Below are 6,538 nucleotides of genomic sequence, written 5' to 3'. Positions count from 1 at the left end.
GTCGTTTAACATATTTGTTTTTGCTAACATATAAATAGACAAAGCATTTGGTACTTCAAAAAATGATCTGAAACCTGAGAGAACTGACAGAAGAGTATTTGTTGTCATTGGAAAGGCCAAAAACCCAACATCAAAAAATGCACTTCTGAATATGCTTCTCATCTGGCAAACACACACTTCGTCAAATGAATAACAGGCCTCTTCATACTGCACTCCACCCCTCTTTCAGTGAAGGCAACTGTTCTTCCCTTTCTGTGAAGATCACAGACATACATTGTTTATGTGGGGCATATGTCCCCCTCACCTTTTTGAAAGGGAAAATCAGTCTATCATCCTACTTTCTGAGCAACAAAGCCCATTGCATGCCAGCCTGCCCCCAACCTCAAAGCAACAGTAGCCCCACCCCCCAACACACATGCACACATGCATTCTTTTAATGTCACATTTCACTTTGCCTGGAAAGCATTTATATGGAAAGCTGGAAGTCTTTCAGTGATTCCAGAAGTCACATCCTATCTCACACACACATATGAAATGCTCGCAAACACTCACAAAAAAGTTTTATGTATGCAGGTGAAGGTTTTAGAGTAATGTATATGAGGTGGTGTGTAAATTAATTTCCAGCAGTATATCAAAGTCCTCTCTGCAGCTCTGCAATTCTGATTCTAGAGTTGTATCTCTGGTTGCTTGACCTTTGACATTTGACCTTTGTGCCAGTTCACATCAGGAAGTCACGTTGTAAGATGGTGCGAGAGGTGAGTGTTATGTTGCTGTTTTGTATAATCACATGTTTATAGTTTATGCCCTGGTACATCCTTATAAGACCAGCTCTGTGTGCACACACAGCTACATTCATTTAAAAAAAAGGAGGGGGTGGGGGTGGGGTTTAGGGGTGCCAATGTGCCAACTCTTAAATCTCAAATCACTCCCTCCTTTTGGTTGTTGGCTTGCGATTGTTTACAATGCACACTCAAGGAGTGAACGATGCCAATGATTATGGTCCATGGACCCTCTGAACATTTTACAACTGGTCTCAAATGTTTTTATAAATGTGCCACATTAATGTGTCTCACCCTTACCTGTTTAACTTTGGGGAAATTAAGGCAAATTACCTCTAGTGCTGAGCAAAGGTTTGAAGAAACAAGGTGTGAATACTGAATCTTACCAAACTCCACGAGCAAATGCAAACTCTTGTGTTTGAGACTTATTTGAAAATAATATTGAGGGCAATGCAGAACGGAGAGAACTTTGTACTACTGTAAGCCAATACACCACAGGAAGCTTAGCCATATGGGACTGACTTTAGATTGAATCCAAATGAGCAAGACTTTCCTCATTACTAACACTGTGAAAGAAAAGGAAACTAACATCAGCACTTCATTAGCAAGGTGGAACCACAATACAATACACTTTAACCCACCTCCTCTCAGGAGCTTTGCAGGACATTTTCAGCCTGATTTGGTGGTTCAGTGATCATAATATGAACTCCTGTCTCACTAGGAAAAAAATTAAATTTGTTTTCGGTAATACTGTACACCTAATGCTTGTAAGCCAAGCACAGCTGTAGCTATGTCATATGTATGACATCTTGTGCTGACGGAACATTGTTAGGTAGCCACCTCGCTAGCTAGACTGCCACTTTGAGAATCCAAAGACATCATTTTTTGTAAAAACGGAAACCCCCTTAACCCTTGACAATACTGCTGCCAACAGCCAACTAACTGCCACTCTACAGGGCTACCAACCATGTGTTTACTCATTTTCCCTTTATATAATATTACATTTTGTCCTAAGATCTGAAACCATTCAGCATAACAAACATGCAATATTAGAGGAAATCAGGTTGGGGGCAAATACTTTTTCACAGAACTGGAGATGGCACTGATACAGTTGGGATTCGATTCTGGACCGTGAAAGCAGATGATTCCAGGCCAAATTTAGGCACTTAAGGGTCAGTTAGGGCAATGGCAAGTGTATTGTGGGCCAAAAGTGGCCAAATTCCAGCCAACCACATGTAAGGTTTGTGCAGCTTATCAATTTTGGGCCAAAAGTGGCCCGACTGTTACAGACACATATAAGGTTTATCATGGCATTTGGATTCTGGGCCAAACATGGACCACATGCCTGTTGTGCCTGAGACATGGTCTCATTATGGTTGAGTTGTGGTTGCGTTCTGGCAAACATATTTGGATTTGATGGTTCATCGCCATCATTCCATGTTGGTATGTGGGCCAAGTGAAGTGGTAAGCAAGGGCCAGCACTAGGCCAGCAATTGCCTTCTGCTTCTCGTATGATATTATTCAGGGGAACAGATTGCCTTGCAAGAGTACACAAGTGCAAGTTTGGTCTGATACAATGGTTAAGATTATATATTTAATTATTAGCTGTCATTTATAAAGTGTCTGCTATGTCTTAGTGGCAAAAAACCCCACATAACTGAACCACATCTTGAACACCACCAATATGTGAGCTTTGGATAACCTTTCTTTTTTGGAAACAGTAAACTGAGGAAAATGGAAAACAGCCCTCAAGGTTTTCTGGGATTTGTTACAGTGAAATCCTTCCGTTATATAACATATTGGAAAGGGCCAGGAAATTAAATTTGTTCAAAAAGATCAATTTTCAGAGATGGAAGGACAGGAGTGCCGTCTGATGACATCAGACATCATCTCCTGGCTACAAGCTACAGTCACAGAAGGTAGTGACTGAAGGTGAAGGCATCTCCTTGATGTATGTAGTTAGGAACTGGTGTTCTCATGTTCTCTAGAGAGGTGCAGTGAAATTCTTAGCAATCAACTACAACCAGGTCACAACCTAAAACAGCTGTCACTATTTATATATTTTTGTCTGCAAGTAAAAGATAACATGTGGTCAGCCTTTGATACAGCTTTCAAAAATGGTGCCTTGAAGCACACTTAAATAGCTGAAGGACACCTCAGACTGGATGTGCGATCATCTTTTCACAACCCGAGGCATCTTCATCTGAGCTGCATTGTTAACAAATGAAAACATCGGTGAACCAGGACATCACTGGTGCTCATACTTAATGATGGGAGACTCTCATGAACCTCGAAAATGTGCCTACTCACTTTAATAGCAGTTTCCCATTTAGATTTTCATTCTTTGGAATGCAGGACATTTCAAAATCTCCATTTTACAATAATTTACTTGCATTCTGATAAAAATAACAATTTTTGCCATAATAAGCCAACTTAAGATATTAATACAAATGTATGTCATTCATAATTTTATTATGACACTTGCAATAAAATAAGCTACAATGTTTTACCATTCTGATCGAAATGAATTTTTGCCACACAGGTTATAAAAAAAAACCATGAGTGATTTCTGTTTCAATTTACTCATGTTGAGCAAGCTACAGTGGCATATAGGCAGAAATAAATGTTTGGGCAGGCCTGTGTAAAAGTGGGTATGCTGACTAGGTAGGTTTTTTCAGAACGTATTTTCCACATTTGCTATGCCCCACTCCAGTGCTCCTTGGATGCAGTCCTATAACATGTAATCCTAACGGCTATTCAGTCATCGTCCAAACTATTCCAACTCCACTGCCTTATAGTGGTACAAAAAACATAATTATGTACATTTTTCTTTTGAAAATCAATATTACAACAAGACTATGTGCATAACAAGGAGAGCACAGGCTTCCCATAAACCCAAACCAACAATACAACACCCTCACCATAAAGCTTACATCTGCTTGTGACAGGTACAATTTATTAACCCTGATTAAGAGGGAGAAACTGAATTCAAGTTGGAGGACTGAGATGTATACAAAAAAGTTGAGGGAAGAACTAGACCACCAAACGTAACCAAATCTATCAAGCATCCTACAATATGCGCTCTCACAGGCAGAACATCATCAGCTACATAACTTCATTCAAATTCAGTGCTTTTCCTCTGAATCTCAATGCTCACCAACAGGTGTGTAAGTATTATGATCAATAAACAATGCAAATGTCAGAAACCAAAAAATAATTGGCACAAATATTTAGTTGTGGTTCAAGACTGGGTCATCACTCATTGTAATCTTTAAAAAGACCTGCGTTTATCAGACACTGTGTGTTTCCCCCCTCGTTTTGGCTTATTTTTTCTGCATAAAAAGTGCAGAATCCCAAGCTAATGGGACCACTGAAACCTTTAGCTTTCGAAAATAACAATGTTTGGGCTGTAACACAAAAAAATGCTGCATCGAGCGCAATGTTCTCTTTTGGCATAAGCACATAGCCTGTTGATGGAATGTCCTGCCTGACATTCCTCGAAACGCCCCCCTTCAAGCACTTAAAACATAGTCATCACTAAAATAGCTTAAGTTAGGAACAGCGCCAACAGAGGCTGAATGTGGAAACTACTACTGGTAGGCAGTTGCTTCATTCACTGTGGGGATTTTTGTAGAAAATGTTTTTTTAAATTTATTTTATTTTTGATTGAGGCAAGTTGTGAGACCCATTTCAGGTGATACGCATGAAGGATAGCAAAGGCCACCCATGGTAGTACTGTTACCCCCCACAGTGATGACAGTGCTCAGCCTTCCTCTTCAACAAACAACAAGAGTGAGCATCGCTGTTACTGAAGTTAAAGATGAGCGGTTGGCAGAGACTGAGAGAGGCTAATGAACGGTAGTAACGCATAGTTTCACGCCTCTTGTTAAGGGCGGTGTATAGAAAGAGCTGCTTGGGACACCTCCATCTGGTGTTTCTCAGGACCTGCTAGGTGACTCATATAATCAGGAATGCCTTCTGGTTCCCTCTTTAGCACTGCTGCCTCGGCATGGAAACCTTTAAACAATATAATAAAAGCTGGCACCTGAAGTTAGCGCTAAGTTATAACATGTGGGAACAAGTGTGCTCTCACACTTTATTACTTATGCAAAGAAGCAAAACTGATATAAAATGTGTTCAAATATATGTGTAACTGATGTGCATGGAGTAGCGATTGCAAATTTATTTGTTCAAAAAAACTTGCACCCACGCTGGCCCTTTTGGACCTTTTCCTTTCGATCGAACATGGAACCCATGGATTGCGTATAAGTCAGGGTTATCCAATCTTCTTTGAAAAGGGCCGGTGTGGGTACAGGTTCTTGTTTCAGCCCAGCACGAAGACACCCGATTCAACTAAATAACTAATCATGGTCTTCAGTGAAGACCTTTATAAGCAGCAGTGCAGGGCTAAAATAAAAACATGGACCCATATCGGCCCTTTTTTGATAAGATTGGACACCTCCGGTGTAAATAATAATACGTAATAATAATGAATTCTGTTGGCCTGTGGTTCCATATAATTACTTATCAAATAACCTAATGAAGCCTGAGTTTTAAATATTAAGATAATGTTGCATTTACAACCTATGGCATCTTTGAGTTGTACTGTTACTCTTTGAAGATGGCAGCCACTGAGAGCTGCCATAGGTTATTAAAATGTTGCTGTTTTTCACCTATAGCAGATTTAGTGGACAGAGGTCCCATGAGGAAGGCTTTAATATTAAACAGAAAATGCTATATATCAGAAGCAATATTGACTGCATCATTAAGTCCTGTATTAAGCCCTGCTGATCAATGCTGAAATAATTTGTGGTTTCTACCTCAACTTTGATTGTTAGTCCATATATAGAGCGTTATCCGAAATATATTTATCATTTATCCTAAAACTGCTTCCTGGGCTTCCAAAGCATGTAATAGTATAAACATTCTGTTTGCATTTCGAGCAGAAACATAGCAAATTAGCTTTGCTACGCATGCTATATCCTAAGGCAGTGTTCATATTTCCCAGCTGGTCTTCTGAGCAGCGAGGGCAATTAGTCATAGACATAGCTCAGGAGGTAAGACCGATTGTCTGGCAGTCGGAGGGTTGCCGGTTCAAACCCCGCCCTGGGCATGTCGAAGTGTCCTTGAGCAAGACACCTACCCCCTAACTGCTCTGGCAAATGAGAAGCATCAGTTGTAAAGCGCTTTGGATAAAAGCGCTATATAAATGCAGTCCATTTACCATTTACCATTTAGTCTCATGCAGGATCAATACACAAAATTATGCACTACACTGCCAAAGACTTTGCCCTTCTTTCTCTAACTTACTTCCAATAGGATTCAGTTCATAAGAGCTTCCCAGTCCTAAAACTGCTGGCACATGATCAGCATCCAAATACTCAACACCATTCAAGTTCCTATGGAGGGACCGTTGACACCTGACTTGGCAGCAATGCTAAGCCTGACAGAGCGCAAAGCTCAGAATTAATGCCGAGTTGCGACCCACAAAATTCAAATCGTTTGAGCATTGACTTTGTTCAAGGCTGTCCCTTCTTAGCGCATCCAATCATGTCACAGCTTTGTATGAAGCAGACAGATGTAAACACGGAAGAGGGATTTTCAGTTTCACAAAGCAAATTCACAATTTAACCTTACACCGCAGACAACTTTCTTGGCCTACTAGTTACAGTTTTCCGAATCAACAGCTTTCCTGGGTGGATGACATCAAATTACAACAGCTGGCGGCACTCGATTCTTCTCGTGCAGTTACCATCTCT

Source organism: Anguilla rostrata, chromosome 3 (assembly GCF_018555375.3).
Source record: "Anguilla rostrata isolate EN2019 chromosome 3, ASM1855537v3, whole genome shotgun sequence".
Lineage (NCBI taxonomy): Eukaryota > Metazoa > Chordata > Actinopteri > Anguilliformes > Anguillidae > Anguilla > Anguilla rostrata.
The sequence above is the reverse complement of the archived record's forward strand: the minus strand, read 5'-3'. Positions refer to the sequence as shown.